The sequence below is a fragment of the Triturus cristatus genome, chromosome 3_2, assembly GCF_964204655.1.
Source record: "Triturus cristatus chromosome 3_2, aTriCri1.1, whole genome shotgun sequence".
Lineage (NCBI taxonomy): Eukaryota > Metazoa > Chordata > Amphibia > Caudata > Salamandridae > Triturus > Triturus cristatus.
In genome coordinates this window covers 515,176,223-515,193,441 of record NC_140584.1, presented here as the reverse complement: position 1 = coordinate 515,193,441, position 17,219 = coordinate 515,176,223, and the positions used below count along the sequence as shown (strand labels likewise).

At 46.0% G+C, this 17,219-nt stretch overlaps 1 protein-coding gene across 1 annotated transcript in view; it reads right to left on the bottom strand.

Moving 5' to 3' along the window:
- Nucleotides 1–17,219, bottom strand: part of LOC146857637 (alpha-1,3-mannosyl-glycoprotein 4-beta-N-acetylglucosaminyltransferase C-like) — a 186,581-nt gene that overhangs the window by 47,228 nt on the left and 122,134 nt on the right. The window lies entirely within an intron of this gene.

The following is a 17,219-nucleotide window of genomic DNA, read 5'->3' as shown; positions in this document are numbered from 1 at the left end:
CATTTTGGGGAGCCCGTACACTAATAAAACAAAAAAATCCATGGTTTCTAGTGGGCATTCTGCGCCCCCAGGGGGGGCCAGATTGGGGGCTACAGCTCCCATCTGCCTCCTGGGGGGCAGAAAGACTGACATTTTTGTGGGGGGGAGAGTGGGGGCATTGGCGTGCCCGTTTCGGGCAGCCCACACCCTAAAAACAATTGCGCAAAAAAAATCCCTGGTGTTTAGTGGGCTTTCTGCCCCCCCCCCCGCAGGGGCAGATTAGGGGCCAATGCCCCATATGCCCCCCGGGGGGGCAGAAAGACTGTAATAATTGGGGGGTGGGTGGGGGCATTGGCGTGCCCATTGCGGGCAGCCCCCACCCTAAAAATAAAACTAAAAACTAATCCCTGGTGTTTAGTGGGCTTTCTGCCCCCCCCGGAGGGGCAGATTAGGGGCCAATGCCCCATCTGCCCCCCGGGGGGGTAGAAAGACTGTAGTAATTGGGGGGGGGGCAGCCCCCACCCCTATTTTGTTTTTTACAAAACTTCCCTGGTGTCTAGTGGGCTTTTTACCCCCCCGGGGGGGCAGATTGGGGGCTTATGCCCCCATCCGCCCCCTGGGGGGGGGCAAAAAGACTAAAATTGCCAAAAATAAACAGGGGGGAGCAAAGGCCCTTCCCCAAGGGGCAGCTCCCCCCTCCCTGGTGTCTAGTGGGTGGATCCCTGCTTGGGGATCGCCCTCCTGTGGCGATCCCCAAGCAGGGATCCACTGGGGTGGGGTACCATTGGAAAGGGGAGATTCTCCCCTTTCCAACGATACCACTCCCGTCTTTCTACATGCTCAGGGGGCTGTGATGGCCCCCTGAGCACGTACAAAGTGAAACCTGAAATGAGCCTCTTGGGTCATTTCAGTTTCACTTTCACTGTAATGACGTCGGCGCGACGTGCGCGCCGATCGTCATTACAGTGAAAGGGGGGGGGGGCTCGGGTGCTGGGGAAGCTCTTCCCCAGCTCCCGAGGCTATTTTTGCAGAAAGGGAATCCCTCTGGTGCCCGCACCAGAGGGATTCCCTAGGGTATGCCTCATGACGAGCTGGACTCGTCATGGGCACAGCGCGACTGTGCTCCATGACGAGTCCAGCTCGTCATGGGCATACAAGGGGTTAAACCTCACTCGAATCACACAACTTTCCATATTCCCCTCTTCTCCTGGGCACTTACTCCTTTTATAATAGCATTTGATGCTAGAAACGCTGTATGTCCAGTGTGATTAAACAACATTGGTACATCATTCATATAATGTCATCCCTTTTATTTGTTTTCCTAATTTTTGTATGATTTGTGGTTGCTATTGAAATAGTATTTACTGGGACCACCCTCCATTGTACCACTCTCACCCCCTGGGCTGATCAACCCTTGATTCCTTTCAGAAATTGGGTTAATGTTAAGGGGGCGGGCCCCACTGAAGCTGGACCCACAATCATTATCAGGTTGAAGTAACAAACAAACCCCAAATTTACTTGTGCTCAACCTCTTAGTAGCTTGGCACAGGGAAGTCAGACACAACTTAGAGGCAATGTGTAAATAATTTGTCGAACACTTCAAACAACAACACAGTGAAATCACACCCTAAAGGATCCCACACCAGATTGATAAAAATTGATTAATCTTTAATAAATAAGAAAGATAAAATTACAAAAATCCAATCAGTAGAATTGGAGATATGTAATTTTGAAGATTTCAGTGAAAATAGCACCAAATTGAAGTGCAAACTGTAAATATCTGGTCGCCCCGGACTGGGACAAAGTCATAAGTTTAGGCCGACCACGATTGAGCGTGGGCCAGCTACAGGTACCTAGGTAGGCCCTATGAACAAGAGGACCTTAAATCAGGATTGCTAAATGTTGCGAGGTTCTGCATCGAGGATGCGCTGCGGTGTGCAGCCGAGGTGATGCATCGGTTTCGAAGAGACCTGAAGCTGTAATACGAGGTCTTTCATTGTAGTCGAGGATCCCGTCGATGATGGCTTGCGATGCGAAGTCCGGCATGTAGGGTGTGTCGTGCAGTCGAGGCAATGCGTCGGTTTCAAGGAGCTGCGATGCGAGAACCTGCATCATCATCGATGCTGCTGTCGACAAGAGATTTGCGATGCAAGGGCCTGTATCGGGGAAGCTTTGCACATGGAGGTTCTGATGCGAGCAGCGTGGCCGATGCAGAGTTGTTGCACAGCAGCGGCGATGCATTGGTTCTGCTCGGGATCACACCGTGCAGGAGAGGAGATGCATTGCTTCTGGTGAACCCACAGATGGGCTGGCATAGCACCTTCAGGCCAGCTATCAAGGGTCCAGGTCTGGGGTGGCACCACTTGGCAGGGTAGGACTCACAGGTGGCAGAGCACAGGCTTGGAGTCACTCTGGGGTCCTGGGTTCAACAGATGCAGGTCCAGTCCTCCTCACTCAGGCAAGAGGGCAGCAGGTGGGAGGCTTTTAAGAAGGTACTTAGAGGCCACGTTCTAGGTTTGTCAGGAACGCTCCCGTTTATGCTAGGTATCACGATGGCAAGGAAAGACATGTCACCATAAAGATCCCTGCAGCCAAGTATCCGCGTTGGAGGAGAATTAGTCCTGGTTGGAGGTCTTTCCTGTGTGCAGTTATTGGTAATTTGAAGCACCCCTTAGCAGGGGATCGAGACTTGACTGTGTCCACTTCCTGTGGTGGTGCGCGGTCTAGTTGTACGCCCTCGAGACGCTTGGATGGGCTGATGCGCATGCGTGGAGATCGCGCGGCGCACTTCAACGATTTGAAAACCGTTGACAGGAGCGTTTTTCCTCAGCGCTTTGCGTCAACCCAGTGAAGTACCTCAGAGAAGATATAAGGCGACTCAAAGTTTTCAGTAGGGAAGTAGTGAATGCTATCTTGTAGTTTTTCATGTATATTAGTTTTCTCAAGCCTTTTCTGAAATTCTTTACCAGAGAAAAAAGGTGAAGACCAGAGCAGCTTCAGACCTCCGTTGAGCAAGAAAGGCGAGAGTCGAAGATTGGTAAGGAGAGCAGCTTCTGTGAAGAGAAGAGCCCCCGTCTCACAAGTAAGAGTGTTCAAGTGATTTTCAAGGCTCACGCATTCAGACAAAAGAAACTGTTGGTGATAAGGAGTAGCAGTAACAAGGAACCATTCAATCTAGAGCTCTAGAGGTTACTGAGAACTGAACTGAAAAGAACTAAGTTATGGTTGGACTTCCAAATTGATTGAGAACTACTTTATAAGGAACTCAGTATATTCTTCTATTTATACTTGTTGGATACACTATGTTTTCTTATATGAGAAACTTCCTAAAAACAAGGTGACATTCAAGCTCTTGAGAGTGGTCCTTCCAGTCAATCAGATTATTACACAATTCAGACAAGGCATATAGAGAGGAGCTAGCCTCAGCTGAGACTCAGGTAAATGGGTATAAAATAGAGAGAGGGCAAGAGAAGTAATTGAGAACTTTGGGCAAGTATATGTTGTGTTCTCTCTTGCAGGTGACTTCCTTTCTGAATATAGAAGTGAGGAGAGCGACCAGAGTCAAGAGGCTGTCTCTCTTGTTTTGTCTTCCACTTCCCCTTTCCCCCGAGCTGAAGTCAGTGACAGTTGCCTTCACCTGTTGCTGGCTTGGGCAGGTTGGAATTGGGACAAGCTCATCTGCCTCCGAGGGAATCGTCCCCCTGCCGTAAAGCAGTTCTGACAGATTGAAGTGCCTACCTCTTAATTGAGGATTGCAGATTCCCTCCCGGGCAGTATGGCTGAGGGTATAGATTTAAAATCCTTGACTAGCATTTTGACCAATATGCAGGAACAATTAAATAGTGCCCTAGACGATAACAAATCCCTGAGGGAGGAAGTTAGGAGGTCTAGTCAAGAATCCATGCAAACTAGGCAGAAATTAGATGAGTTGGTGGCTTCAGGGTCAGTTCTTAAGGGTCCCCCACCTTCGTCAAGTTACCCCTCCTCTGCAGACATTTCCACTCAAGTCATTCACGCAATCTCGCCAATCATTCCTTTGGCACCCCCGGAAAGATTTGGTGGAGATCCTCTTAAGGCGCAAATATTTTTGACTCAGTGCTCGTTGCACTTTTTATGTCGCCCAGTGATCTTTGCTGAAGATCAATCTAAAGTGGCCTTTATCCTGTCGTATCTGAATGGTGATGCAGCTGCCTGGTCTATATCTCTGGTCACCCGGAATGATCCTGTTTTGTATGATTTTGAAGGTTTCAAAAAAGAATTTTCTAGGATTTTTGATCGACGCTCTGCATCCCAAGCTACGGATAATGAGTTGTTGGAACTCAAGCAAGGATCTCGAGACCTCGTAGGATATCTGGCGCAGTTTAACAAATTGATTGTAGAGACTAATTGGCCTGAAGAAAAGAGAGCAGCCATATTTTATAGAGGAATAAAGGATGAACTAAAAGATGCGCTCGCCCAAATTCCTCGAAGACCCACAGAAATTTCAGAACTGATAGATTTGGTGCTACAGCTCGATCACAGATTGAGTGAGCGGCGCAATGAAAAGAAAAAAGACTTTCGACCTTTTCCTCCTCGCTTTGACCGAGTTAAGACGGAGACTCACAAGGCTTCAGAAGGGGCTTCCACCGAAGAACCAATGCAAATTGGATCCGTTAGAGGGCCCCTGACTAAAGAGGAAAAAGAACGTCGACGAAGTGCGCAACTCTGTTTATATTGTGGATCAGCAGGGCATTTTGTAAAAGAGTGCCCAAAAAGACCAAAGGTTTCTCAGTAGGGAAAAGACAGGCTTCACCCGTAGAAGGAGCTGTGCGGGTGGAAGCAATGACTAAGTCAGCTCAAGAACCTCAGCAAGTTGTGAACACTTTACAGTCTGCCGCTCCCCATTTGGTAGTCTCCTTTACCATAAGCTTTCGGGGATTGGAAATAAAGAAGGTCTCAGTGATGATAGATTCAGGGGCTACCGGAAATTTTTGTGACATCAATTATGCCCGCCAGCAGGGAATCAAGTTTGTCAAAAAGGAAATTCTGGAGGCAGTGAGGGCTGTGGATGGTACAAATCTATCTTCAGGGCCAATCACTCACGAAACTGAATTAGTTCAATTGAATGGACTGAATGGTCATTCTGAGCAAATGACGTTCAATCTAATTGATGCTCCTCAGTTCCAATTAATATTAGGACTGCCGTGGCTAACAGAGCACAATCCAAGCATAAATTGGAGTAAGAGAACAGTTGTCATGTACTCCCCCTTCTGTAAGGAAAATTGTTTCAATGATCAGATCCGATCTAAAGAAGAATCGCCAGTTCAAGGTTTGGTTCATCATCCAGTTCAAATCTGTTCAGTGGAAACCAAAGAAATTCCATTTGAGTACAAGGATTTATCATCAGTATTTGACAAAAAAGAAGCTGAAAAACTCCCCCCTCATCGCCCATATGACTGCAAGATTGAACTTGAGCCTGGGGCAGTGCTCCCTTGCAGCCGTATATATGCCCTTACCGAAACTGAGAATCAATTTTTGAAATCTTAACTAGACCAATATCTAGCAAATGGATTCATACGCCCCTCCCAGTCCCCAGTTTCCTCTCCCCTATTTTTTATCCCCAAGAAAGATGGAGATCTTCGAGCATGTGTGGATTACAGAGCCTTGAATCAAGTGACTGTAAAAAATCGTTACCCTCTTCCTTTGATCTCAGTGTTACTGGATCAAGTAAAAGATGCCAAGGTGTACACTAAATTGGATTTAAGAGGGGCATATCATCTGATTAGAGTGGCTGCTGGCGATGAGTGGAAGACAGCGTTTCGCACCCGTTATGGATTGTTCGAATATCAAGTAATGCCATATGGGTTGTGCAACGCTCCCGCTGCCTTCCAGCATTTTGTAAATGATATCTTAGGAGAATTTTTGGACCGAGTGGCTGTGGTGTACATCGATGACATTTTGATTTTTTCACAAAACAAGGATGAGCATGTGCAACATGTGCGAGCCATTCTCACAAGGTTGTTTGAAAATCACCTTTACGTAAAATTGGAGAAGTGTGCGTTCCATGTTGAAAGGGTTGAGTTTTTGGGTTTTGTGCTCACCCCTCAAGGCGTCAGTATGGATACCACCAAGGTGAAGGCAGTGCAAGAGTGGCCATCTCCAACGAATGTCAAAGAGATTCAAAGTTTTTGGGGATTCTCCAATTTCTATCGAAGATTCATCCCAAATTTTTCCCGTGTGGTAACCCCCATTACTCGTCTCTTGAAGAAAGGAGTGAAGTTTATCTGGGGAACAGAAGCTGAAGAGGCTTTTCAATTTTTAAAGAAATCTTTTACTCAGTCTCCAGTTTTACTGCATCCCAAGATTGAAGATCCTTTCTATGTAGAAGCTGATGCTTCGGATGTCGCTATTGGGGGAATTCTCTCTCAACGCCATGCAGACACCGGACAACTCCACCCAGTAGCCTATTTTTCCAGAAAGTTGACTCCACCAGAGTGTAATTATTCAATTGCTGACAAGGAGTTGTTGGCAGTGAAATGCGCTTTTGTCGAGTGGCGACATTACCTGATGGGAGCTAAGCACAAAGTCACAGTGTTCACTGACCATCAAAACTTGCAATTTTTAAAGTCTGCTCGCACTCTGACTTCCAGGCAATTGCGATGGTCCTTGTTTTTTGCGGACTTCAATTTTGTGATCACTTTTCGGCCTGGGGCCAGTAATGCTAAAGCAGATGCACTCTCCAGAATCGACTCCAATTCCCAAGAAAAGATCCAGGAGTCTCAATTTATTATTCTGGAGGAGAAAATTATATCAGCCACAAATCTTTCAGATTTTTCAACTGAGATTAAGAGATCGATGACAAGAGCAGAAATGAATCAATGGGCCTTGGAGGAGGAAGGTAGAGAACTAAAGAATGAATTACCTTACTATGAAAATCGTCTTTTTCTTCCAACAAAGGCTCTCCAGAAAAAGGCCCTGAAGTCCTGCCATGACAATCTATTAGCGGGTCATAAAGGAATTTGCAAGACAGTTGAATTAGTGGAAAGGAATTTTTGGTGGCCAGGGATGAGACCGCAGATACGACAGTTTGTGTCCACTTGTGAACGATGCTTAAAAGGGAAATCAGACCGTAAGGCCCCGCAAGGGCTGTTAATGCCATTGTCCACTCCACCACATCCTTGGCATACGGTTTCTATGGATCTAATTGTAGATCTCCCTCCAAGTCAAGGATTTAATACCATCCTTGTAGTGGTAGATACCTTTTCAAAGATGGCTCATTTTGTCCCACTTAAGAAAATTCCCAATGCACCAAGTTTAGCTCAGTTGTTTTCCCAACATGTTGTGAGGTTACATGGAATTCCAAAGGTTTTAATTTCAGATCGAGGCTCACAATTTGTTTCCCATTTTTGGAAGGCCTTCACTAAGAGGTTAGGAATAGATGCCCGCTATTCCACTAGCTTTCACCCGGAAACAGATGGGCAGACAGAAAGGGTAAATCAAGATCTAGAACAGTACCTCCGGCTTTATCTATTAGATCAGAGGTCAGAGTGGTCAGAATTGGTGTGGGCAGCAGAGTTCGCCTATAACAATGCCAAGCATTCTTCCACAGGAAATTCACCTTTCTATCTAAATTATGGTAGACATCCTAGTTTAATATTAGACAAGGAAGAAAGCCCAGTCCCTGCAGTTGAGGTATTTGTAAAAGAAGTTCAAAATTCTCTAGCTCAAGTGAAAGAAAATTTAACTAAGGCTAAGACTTCTTACAAAACTCAGGCAGATAAGAAAAGCAGAATCAGTCCAGTTTTTAGCCCAGGAGATAGAGTGTGGCTATCCACTAGGAACCTCAGGTTAAAAGAAAATCGAAAGTTTCAGCCTCGCTTTATTGGTCCTTTCCAAGTTGACAAGATGTTAAATCCAGTGACAGTCAGAATCCATTTGCCTTCCTATCTCAAGGTCCATCCAACGTTTCATGTATCCCTGCTTAAAAAGAGTCCACCTAACTTGAGAAGTCAGGCACCTTCTAAACCAGTTTTGATTGATGGAGAAGAGGAGTTTGAGGTACATAAAATTTTAGACTCCATGTTTAGGAAGGGTAAATTGTGTTATCTGATTGACTGGAAGAACTTTGGTCCAGAGGAAAGATCATGGGAGCCTCACACCAACATTCATGCTCCAAGATTGATCCGTGAATTTCATAAAGCCAATCCAGCAAAGCCTAGATTGGGGGAGCGCCTTTTGGTGGGAAGTACTGTCAGGAACGCTCCCGTCTATGCTAGGTATCACGATGGCAAGGAAAGACATGTCACCATACAGATCCCTGCAGCCAAGTATCCGCGTTGGAGGAGAATTAGTCCTGGTTGGAGGTCTTTCCTGTGTGCAGTTATTGGTAATTTGAAGCACCCCTTAGCAGGGGATCGAGACTTGACTGTGTCCACTTCCTGTGGTGGTGCGCGGTCTAGTTGTACGCCCTCGAGACGCTTGGATGGGCTGATGTGCATGCGCGGAGATCGCGCGGCGCACTTCAACGATTTGAAAACCGTTGACAGGAGCGTTTTTCCTCAGCGCTTCGCGTCAACCCAGTGAAGTACCTCAGAGAAGATATAAGGCGACTCAAAGTTTTCAGTAGGGAAGTAGTGAATGCTATCTTGTAGTTTTTCATGTATATTAGTTTTCTCAAGCCTTTTCTGAAATTCTTTACCAGAGAAAAAAGGTGAAGACCAGAGCAGCTTCAGACCTCCGTTGAGCAAGAAAGGCGAGAGTCGAAGATTGGTAAGGGGAGCAGCTTCTGTGAAGAGAAGAGCCCCCGTCTCACAAGTAAGAGTGTTCAAGTGATTTTCAAGGTTCACGCATTCAGACAAAAGAAACTGTTGGTGATAAGGAGTAGCAGTAACAAGGAACCATTCAAGCTAGAGCTCTAGAGGTTACTGAGAACTGAACTGAAAAGAACTAAGTTATGGTTGGACTTCCAAATTGATTGAGAACTACTTTTATAAGGAACTCAGTATATTCTTCTATTTATACTTGTTGGATACACTACGTTTTCTTATATGAGAAACTTCCTAAAAACAAGGTGACATTCAAGCTCTTGAGAGTGGTCCTTCCAGTCAATCAGATTATTACACAATTCAGACAAGGCATATAGAGAGGAGCTAGCCTCAGCTGAGACTCAGGTAAATGGGTATAAAATAGAGAGAGGGCAAGAGAAGTAATTGAGAACTTTGGGCAAGTATATGTTGTGTTCTCTCTTGCAGGTGACTTCCTTTCTGAATATAGAAGTGAGGAGAGCGACCAGAGTCAAGAGGCAGTCTCTCTTGTTTTGTCTTCCACTTCCCCTTTCCCCCGAGCTGAAGTCAGTGACAGTTGCCTTCACCTGTCGCTGGCTTGGGCAGGTTGGAATTGGGACAAGCTCATCTGCCTCCGAGGGAATCGTCCCCCTGCCGTAAAGCAGTTCTGACAAGGTTTGATAGGGACCTGCAAAAAAGAAAAGGCACTGAAATGCATGGCTCTGGAGAAGGATATTCTGGAGCTGGAAGCCCAGGCAGGGAGAGAGGAAGAAATAACGGGGGAGGCAATTCGCTGCCTTCGCCTACGACTAAAGGAGCTCAGAGAGCTTCTGAAGGATGGGGCCAGAGCAGTAGCCAGGGCCTCCCGACACAAAATCTATCAGCTAGATGATAAGGCCAGTAAACGTCTAGCGTGGCTGGACAAACAGGAGACTTCGGGACGATGGGTCGTGGAGATTCTAGAAGACCAAGGGATGAGACAAGTGACGGGGCATGAAATTGCAGAGGCATTCACCTCCTACTATTAAAGGCTGTATACATCCACCTCCGGGTATGCTGAGTCGGATTGTGTTGAATTCCTGAGGGACAGTAAACTACTGGTTTTGACCGCTGAGGAAAGAGATGGGTTAGAAGGAGACTAGACTGTGGAGGAGATCCGAGGTCTGCAGTCGGGGAAAGCTGCGGGGCCAAATAATCTTCCACCGGAGCTGTTTAAAATCTTGCCGGATAAAACGACCCGCACCTCCTAACAATGTTCCAAGAAGCGAGCCGAGCCGGGGGTTTTACTGGTGGATCGCGCTTGGTGCTGATCTCAGTGGTATGTAAAGAGAGCAAACCCCTAATGAGCTGTGGATCGTATAGACCAATATCGCTTCTGAATTTCGAGGTGAAGGTCCAGGTGAAGGTGCTCGCCTTGCACCTGAAAATAGTGATCCACTCCCTAGTACACCTAGATTAACCGAGCTTTATGTCACACAGGGTTACCAGGCTCAACCTGCGTAGGTTGTTTCGGGTCCTACATGCCACTGAGCAGGACCACGCGGTGCCCTCGGCTCTCCTGTCCCTGGATTGCAGGATGGCTTTTGACATTGCAGAATGGGACTACTTGTGGGCAGTCATGGTGCGTATGGGGAAAGGACCAAAGTTTATTGGCTGGATACATTTATTATACGAGCAAACGCTGGCGAGAGTAAGTGTCAACACCACAGTATTCCGCAAGTTCACCATTCAGAAGGGGACAAGACAATGGGGCCCCTATCTCCAATACTGTTCCCCCTGGCACTGGAGCCTCTGGCTTTGTGGGTTCAGCAGGACTCACTGATGTAGGGCATTCCAGTGGGTGAAGAGTGGGAGGAGCACATCTCCCTATATACTGATGACGTTCTGTTGTATGTCCAGCGCCCCAGGCAATCCATTGACAGAATTCTGCAAATCTTCTGTATATTCGAGGATTACTCAGGCTACTGTATTAATTGGGATAAGTCCCTGTTGCATCCATTGGCAGGGGGGCATTCTAAATTGACATCAAGGCGCGCAGTTCCACTGGAATTGGATGTGTTTAAATACTTAGGGATCAATATAACAACAAGCCATCAGTGATTTTCTCAAAGCAACCTAACACCCCAACTGTATAGATTTAAGAGAGATGCCCAGCGTTGGAGGTCATTGCCTTTAACGCTATCGGGCCAAGCTGCCCTATTCAAAATGATGACAATGCCCCGCCTACTCTACGTCCTGCAAAATGCTCTATTTACGATTCCTACACCTTCTTCTGAGGAATTGAGGGACAATTGCGTTCCCTCCTATGGAATGGAGGAGCAGCACGTACAGCCCTACATAAATTACAGAGAGGTATTTACTACAGGGGACTGGCGGTCCCTGACGTGAGATTGTATTATTGGGCCACCCAATTGGCTACGGTGAATGACTGGGCGTTTGGGAACAGGACGGAACCAGCCTGCAGGGTGGACAGAGCACATATGGGAGCCAGGGGCTACGCACACCTAATCTATGATAGGAGGGTGGGTCGGGTGCTGTCAGCACATACACAGACAGTACTTAAATCCTGGTAGGCAGCAACACAATACTTGGCTAGGGGAGACAGAGTGACAGCAATGACCTCCCCCCCCATGGGCCAGTGACCAACTAGACAAAGTGGATAGACTGAAGGGCTTTGGTAAGTGGGAACTGCTGTGCTTTGTAAAACTTGTTGATGTCTGGAGGAGCCAGGGATTTGTGAAGTTTGAGACCCCTCAACAAGAGTATGAACTGGATCCAGGGGAATAGCTCTGGTAGCTGCAGCTGAGCCATGTCCTCCGGATTCACATGGCGAAGACCTGACCGAGGCATCCCCAATGGAGGATAGACTCCTGACACACCCCTTGGAGGGGAAGACAATATCAGTAATATATAAAAAGTTGGTAAATAATACACCAGATCCTCTGGGACCATTGAGGGCCACGTGGGAGGGAGCTATCAGTCTGATAGAGGATTAAGATTGGATATAGGCACTACAGGGGCAGAGGGAGGTGGCGATCAGCTCCTGTTTCTGTCTAATCCAGTTGAAGATTTTCCACCCCAAATATTGCTCCAGGAGACTACTGTATTGCTTGGGGTGGGTGGATTTATCATGGTGTCACAGGGAGTGTGGCCAGGAGGGAACATTTTACCATCTTATATGGGAATGCCCAGAGACACAGACATATTGGGATAATGTTGGAAGAATTATGGTGCAGGTGACGGTAGTGGAGGTACCCTTGGAGCCGAAATGGTTTCTGTTGATGGTCCCGGGGGAAGAGCATGGCCCAGATACACTACGATTTGGCTGGCATTAGCGGCGGTGGTGGCAAAATGCAATATAGCCAGGTGTTAGGGAGCCCAAGCTTTACTAAAGGTGGGAGATTGGGAGAATGATCTAGATTGGTGTTGGTTGGCAGAACGTATGATTTACCAAAGCAGAGGCTGCCTGAAGAAACGGGAAAAGATTTGGGGGCACTGGCAAATGTACCGAGGGCTGTGAATGGGGTTTTAGACACACTATGTAAGCCACTTATTATTGGTGTTGTATCCTCTCTGATGTAAAAATAGACAACTGTAAACACTCTGGTCGGATTATATGTAAGACAATAGTATCACTGATGTACTGCTGTTGTGCTGTTTGCAATACAAATGTTAAAAATTTAAAAGAGGGCAGCAAGTTAGCACAGCAGGGCAGCAGTCCTTCGGAGCAGCATTTCAGCAAAGTGGCAGTCCTTACAGCAGCAGATCAATCCTTCTTCCTGGCAGAGTATCCGCATGTCCAAAAGTATAATGAAGAGTTAGTGCCTGAGGTCCAATATTCATCCCAGAGTCTTTCTTCGAAGTGGGAGAAGCTTCTAGAGGTTTTCCTGCCCTGGCTTGAGGCTAACTACAGAGGGTGTGCAGCCTTTTGTGTGGAGGCAGGACACAGCCAATTCAAGTGTAAGTAGGGCTGTGCCCAGCATCACCCTCTCATCCTGGAAGTGATGACCCATCCAGGCACATCTAAGCTATCTATTGTGTGCGAGTGTCTTGGAGGAATACGAGAAACACAACTGTCAGGTACACCCAGTCATGTTACCCAGAGACAGGCTGCAGGCACTTATGGCTGAGGCAGGAACATGCTAACTTTCTAAAAGTGCCATTTTCAAAATTGTAATTTGAAATCCAACTTTACCATGGGAGAGGATTTTTTATTACAATTCCAAAGACACCAAATATGAACTGGTCACCTATTTCCATTTGAAAGTTACAGAATACTAAGTGTTATAAGGTAACTTCAATGTATATGGGAGAGGTAGGCCTAACTGTAGTGCAAAACAAATCTAAATGTTTTTTCTACCAGGACATGTAAAACTATTTTTTTTTAAAGTATATGTCCAACATTTTAAATACACTGCACCCTGCTATCTGAGCTGTCTATGGCCTCCCCTAGGAGGGGTAACTTACATGTATTAAATAGCAAGGTTTGGGACTGGCAAGAGTTTTATTTTGCCAGGTCAAAATGGTAGCTTAAAACTGCAGACACAGGCTGCAATAGCAGACCTGAGACTTGTCTGGAAGGGCTACCTAAGTGGGTGGCACAATAAGTGTTGCAGATTCACTAGCTGCAACTTACAGGGCCAGGGTACATGTTGCACCATTTTACTAGGGACTTTTAAGTAAACTAAATATTCCAATTGGGGATAACCCATGTTCTAAGGAGTGAGCACATGCACTTTAGCACTGGTTAGAGGTGATAAAGTGCACAGAGTCATAAGGCCAGAGGAAATGAGGCCAGCAAAAATAGGAGGAGTGAAGGCAAGAAGGCCAACCTGCGGCTGACAGCTCTAACAATTCCTTACAAGAGAAAAGGGCAGAAAGTCAAGAACTAAATATGTTTGGCATTTCAGAAGTCTGTCAATAGGCACTTCAGAAGTCTGACATATGTTATGTGGCATATAATCAGGGCCACTAGAATTATGTGTTTCTGTGGCTGCAGCGTTTTCCGCAAAATAATGGATTTTTCCTAATTTGCCATATAATGCACCATCTATAGCATCATTTAAATAATTTTTTTAAAAGGACATTTTGTGTCTAACTCAAATACCTCAATAGTTATTAAACAAAAAGCGTTACACATAAATCTGAGCAGTGGCAGATCCTTTGTAAAGTTTTACCAGTCACCTTTCAGTTGCTGATTATCTTATTCAGGTGGTAAACTGGTATAAATGTGGTGCAATTTTACCCAGACTCTTTTAAAAGTTGCTAAAATGTCAAAATGAAGAAATTATACTGCTGGCTTGTGCCACATTATGCTGCATTTTTTAGCTTTCCTGTTGCAAAATGTGGTCCGCCACTGCCACATAATTCCACTGGCCCTGAGTATAATACCATTGACATTCCCAGCTTTTAAGCCAAATGTATGTTGCACTGTGAGACTTATAATCTTGCTTTGAATGCTGCCATTATGGGCTCAAAACCCAAACACACAAAGTGCTGTTGGATACAATGCCAGAATTTGTTTAATGTTTTATGCATGACTTTAAGCCACTTGCTAGCTCTGCTTGAGATTTTTACAAAGTCACCTAGTCTATTTAAAAAAATGCTAGTTTCACACATAAAATAAGTAAACTTGGTTCCCACATTTTGTGAGGGTTCACTCTTTCATTCACATCATGCATTAAAACAAACATTGGCAATTCAAATAATGTTATCTTTTGTGTATTGGAAAGTCCAATACCAAGCATCCCATCACACCAAAGGCACAACATAGGCAGCAGCAGTGCAACTTTTCCTAACATACATAATAAGTAAAATACAGGTCGAAGGAGCAGGAGCGACATTGCACGGTTGTCTCACACAGACAGAACATGTACAATTAAGGTAGTTACAATTAAGGTAGTTAAACACACAAAAGAGGGACTGAAAGGAGTTAAAGGACTGTTGTATGTTCTGTGTGAACATATGAAAATGTATGAAAAGGACAACAGTCCCAGCAGAAACAGCCAAACCTCCAACGTAATTGCTATACACTGTGGGGCAGATTTACGTTTCCTGGCGCATCCCTGCAAATCAGCAGGGATGCACCAAGAAACGTGCAACACGCAATGCCATCGTTGCACAACTACGGATGCGCCGCATTTAGAATGTGGCGCGCCATGGCGCAAGGATAGGCAGATGCGTGTCGCATCTGCCGGCGTAAGGTTGGCGCAGTGCTGGAGTTGTGGCGCGGGTGCGATGCAACTTCAGCACTGTGCCAACCCGGCCTATCTTCCACATGGTGCATCACACCTTACACCTGCTTCAAGCAGGCGCAAGGTTTTGAAGCAGCGGGGTCGGAAAAGTGACTGAGTGAAATCTTGTAGATTTCACTCAGTCACTTTTCCGAGGCGTTCCTGCACCGGAACGCCCACCCTGCGCCTGTACGCCCAGTGGCGCAGGGCTTTACAACGTGACGCATCACCCTAGATGCATCACATTGTAAATCCCCCGCAGCATAGCGCAAAAGTGGCGCACGGGGCTTGTAAATCTGCCCCGTATTCTTACATGGAATGAGGAATCCTCACCTGCTGGGTGTGGTATGCTTCATCAAAGGGCTCCATATCTAGTTCAGTGACGGTTCCAAGATTACTACTGTTCAGTAGTTGTTCAGTTTCCTAGTAATGGGTTCCCTAGTTTGAGTGAGGTTACGTCCCACAAGGCAGCAATTATGTTCTCCTATTGTTAAACTAAGACGTATATTAAAATTGTGTGTGGGTGAGCTAAAATGGTTTCCCTCCTACAAGATTCAAAACTGAAGGGTCGAGCAATAGTCACTACTTCTCTTTTCTGTCACAATATTTCAACACATGAATATTTCCTCTATGGGATCAGGCACCTTATTTGGGATTGCTGTCCTTGGAATCTCGCATCAGGTATTGTGCAACCGTCCCCAATTCATGCGGTGTGTTATGCAACTGCATTCAATGTATCCTTTTTTCATATTATCGGCAACAGCAGTGGAAATAATGCTTCTTTACACAACAGTCACATTGTCGGCAGAAATACTGTAAGGTTCGGTCTATCAGAGGACAGGCATAACTAGAACAGCAGTCCCTCAAGCTACACCCATTACAAGACATGTACAAATTAGGTAGGAGCAGTGCACACTTTTCTTCTTCGCAGACCAGGTACATCATGGCGGTAACAAAGCAAGCTTCCCTCCCCGGTGCAAAGCAGCACAATTATTCGCTCCTTCCCCAAAGAACAGATTCAGCAGGGCAGACTAATACAAGCTTTCACCGCTCACAGGACATGCGCATGTAGGTGACAGACAGATCTTTGGAGCGAATGCTTAACTCACCGAAAAGAATGTATCGGGGGATGAATGAGTGAATATGCAAGTTCTAACGCCCTTCTCACCTAGTTGATATTCAACATCATCACCCTGAAAGTCCTGCTGCTATCAGTCAGAGACCTGCTGTCAGTGTTGTAACTCCTGGGGCCGTATTATGGTGTAGGCGCATTTTTATTGTTTGCGTCCTATTATCATGAATGCAAACTCATGCTGCCCTGCGGACAGCGCATTCACGTGAAATACAGAGCGGCTCCTTTAAAGCCACACTGTGTTTCACAGTGCAGGCGGCAACCCACCTGCACTTTCAAAGGGGATTAGAGATCCCCTTGCAGGTGGGTGCAATCAGCGACTACACCTGCCTGCAAGGGGAAGTCTGGGGGGTCCATAGTGCCCCCTTTACCTCCTGTGGAGGGCTGATCTCAGTAGGAGCACTGACAGTGTGCCACCTTTAAAATGGCGCACTGTCAGTGCTCCTTCTGAGGGCTTCTTTGCCTATGCACCCGCATCGGTAATACAGCGCGGGCTCCGAGGCAAAGGGATTGCCTCATTTGCATGGGGCAAAGCGGGTGCAAACGTCCGTTGCACCACCGGGGCACTTTTTGTAATACAGCCCCCGGTGTCATATCCTGCATTATCGCTGTTGTCACTTCCTTTAGATACAATTTCTGTCATTTACATGCACATTTGTGAAAGGCGAATACAGAGAACTTTCCTACCCGTGGTTTGAAAGGCCATGGAAAGAGAAGCATGTCCCAATTATGAAAATGTAAAAATAAGATTGCAAAAATTCATTTATGCTGCTCTTTTGTTCTCCCTCATCATTGCCCTTTTGGCCTCTGTATTCCAAATTTCTCTATTAGATATTCCTTTTTCTGTCTCAATCTCCCTCTCTATCCAGCCTCCACCTTTAGTCATTCTTTCCTTTGCTACTTTGTCCATCTTTCTCATTCTTTTTTCCTGCTTTACTCCCACGTGCACTTCTTTGATCTGCATTTCTATTTTTTCCCCAGTCTCCTCTCATTTTCTCCTTGTTTCACCTTAATTTGTAATTTCACCTTTGTCTCTTACCATCAATACCCTAGTGCTCTTCATACACACTGCCCCTCTCTCCCCCTCTTCTTTCCCACTTTTATATATTATAC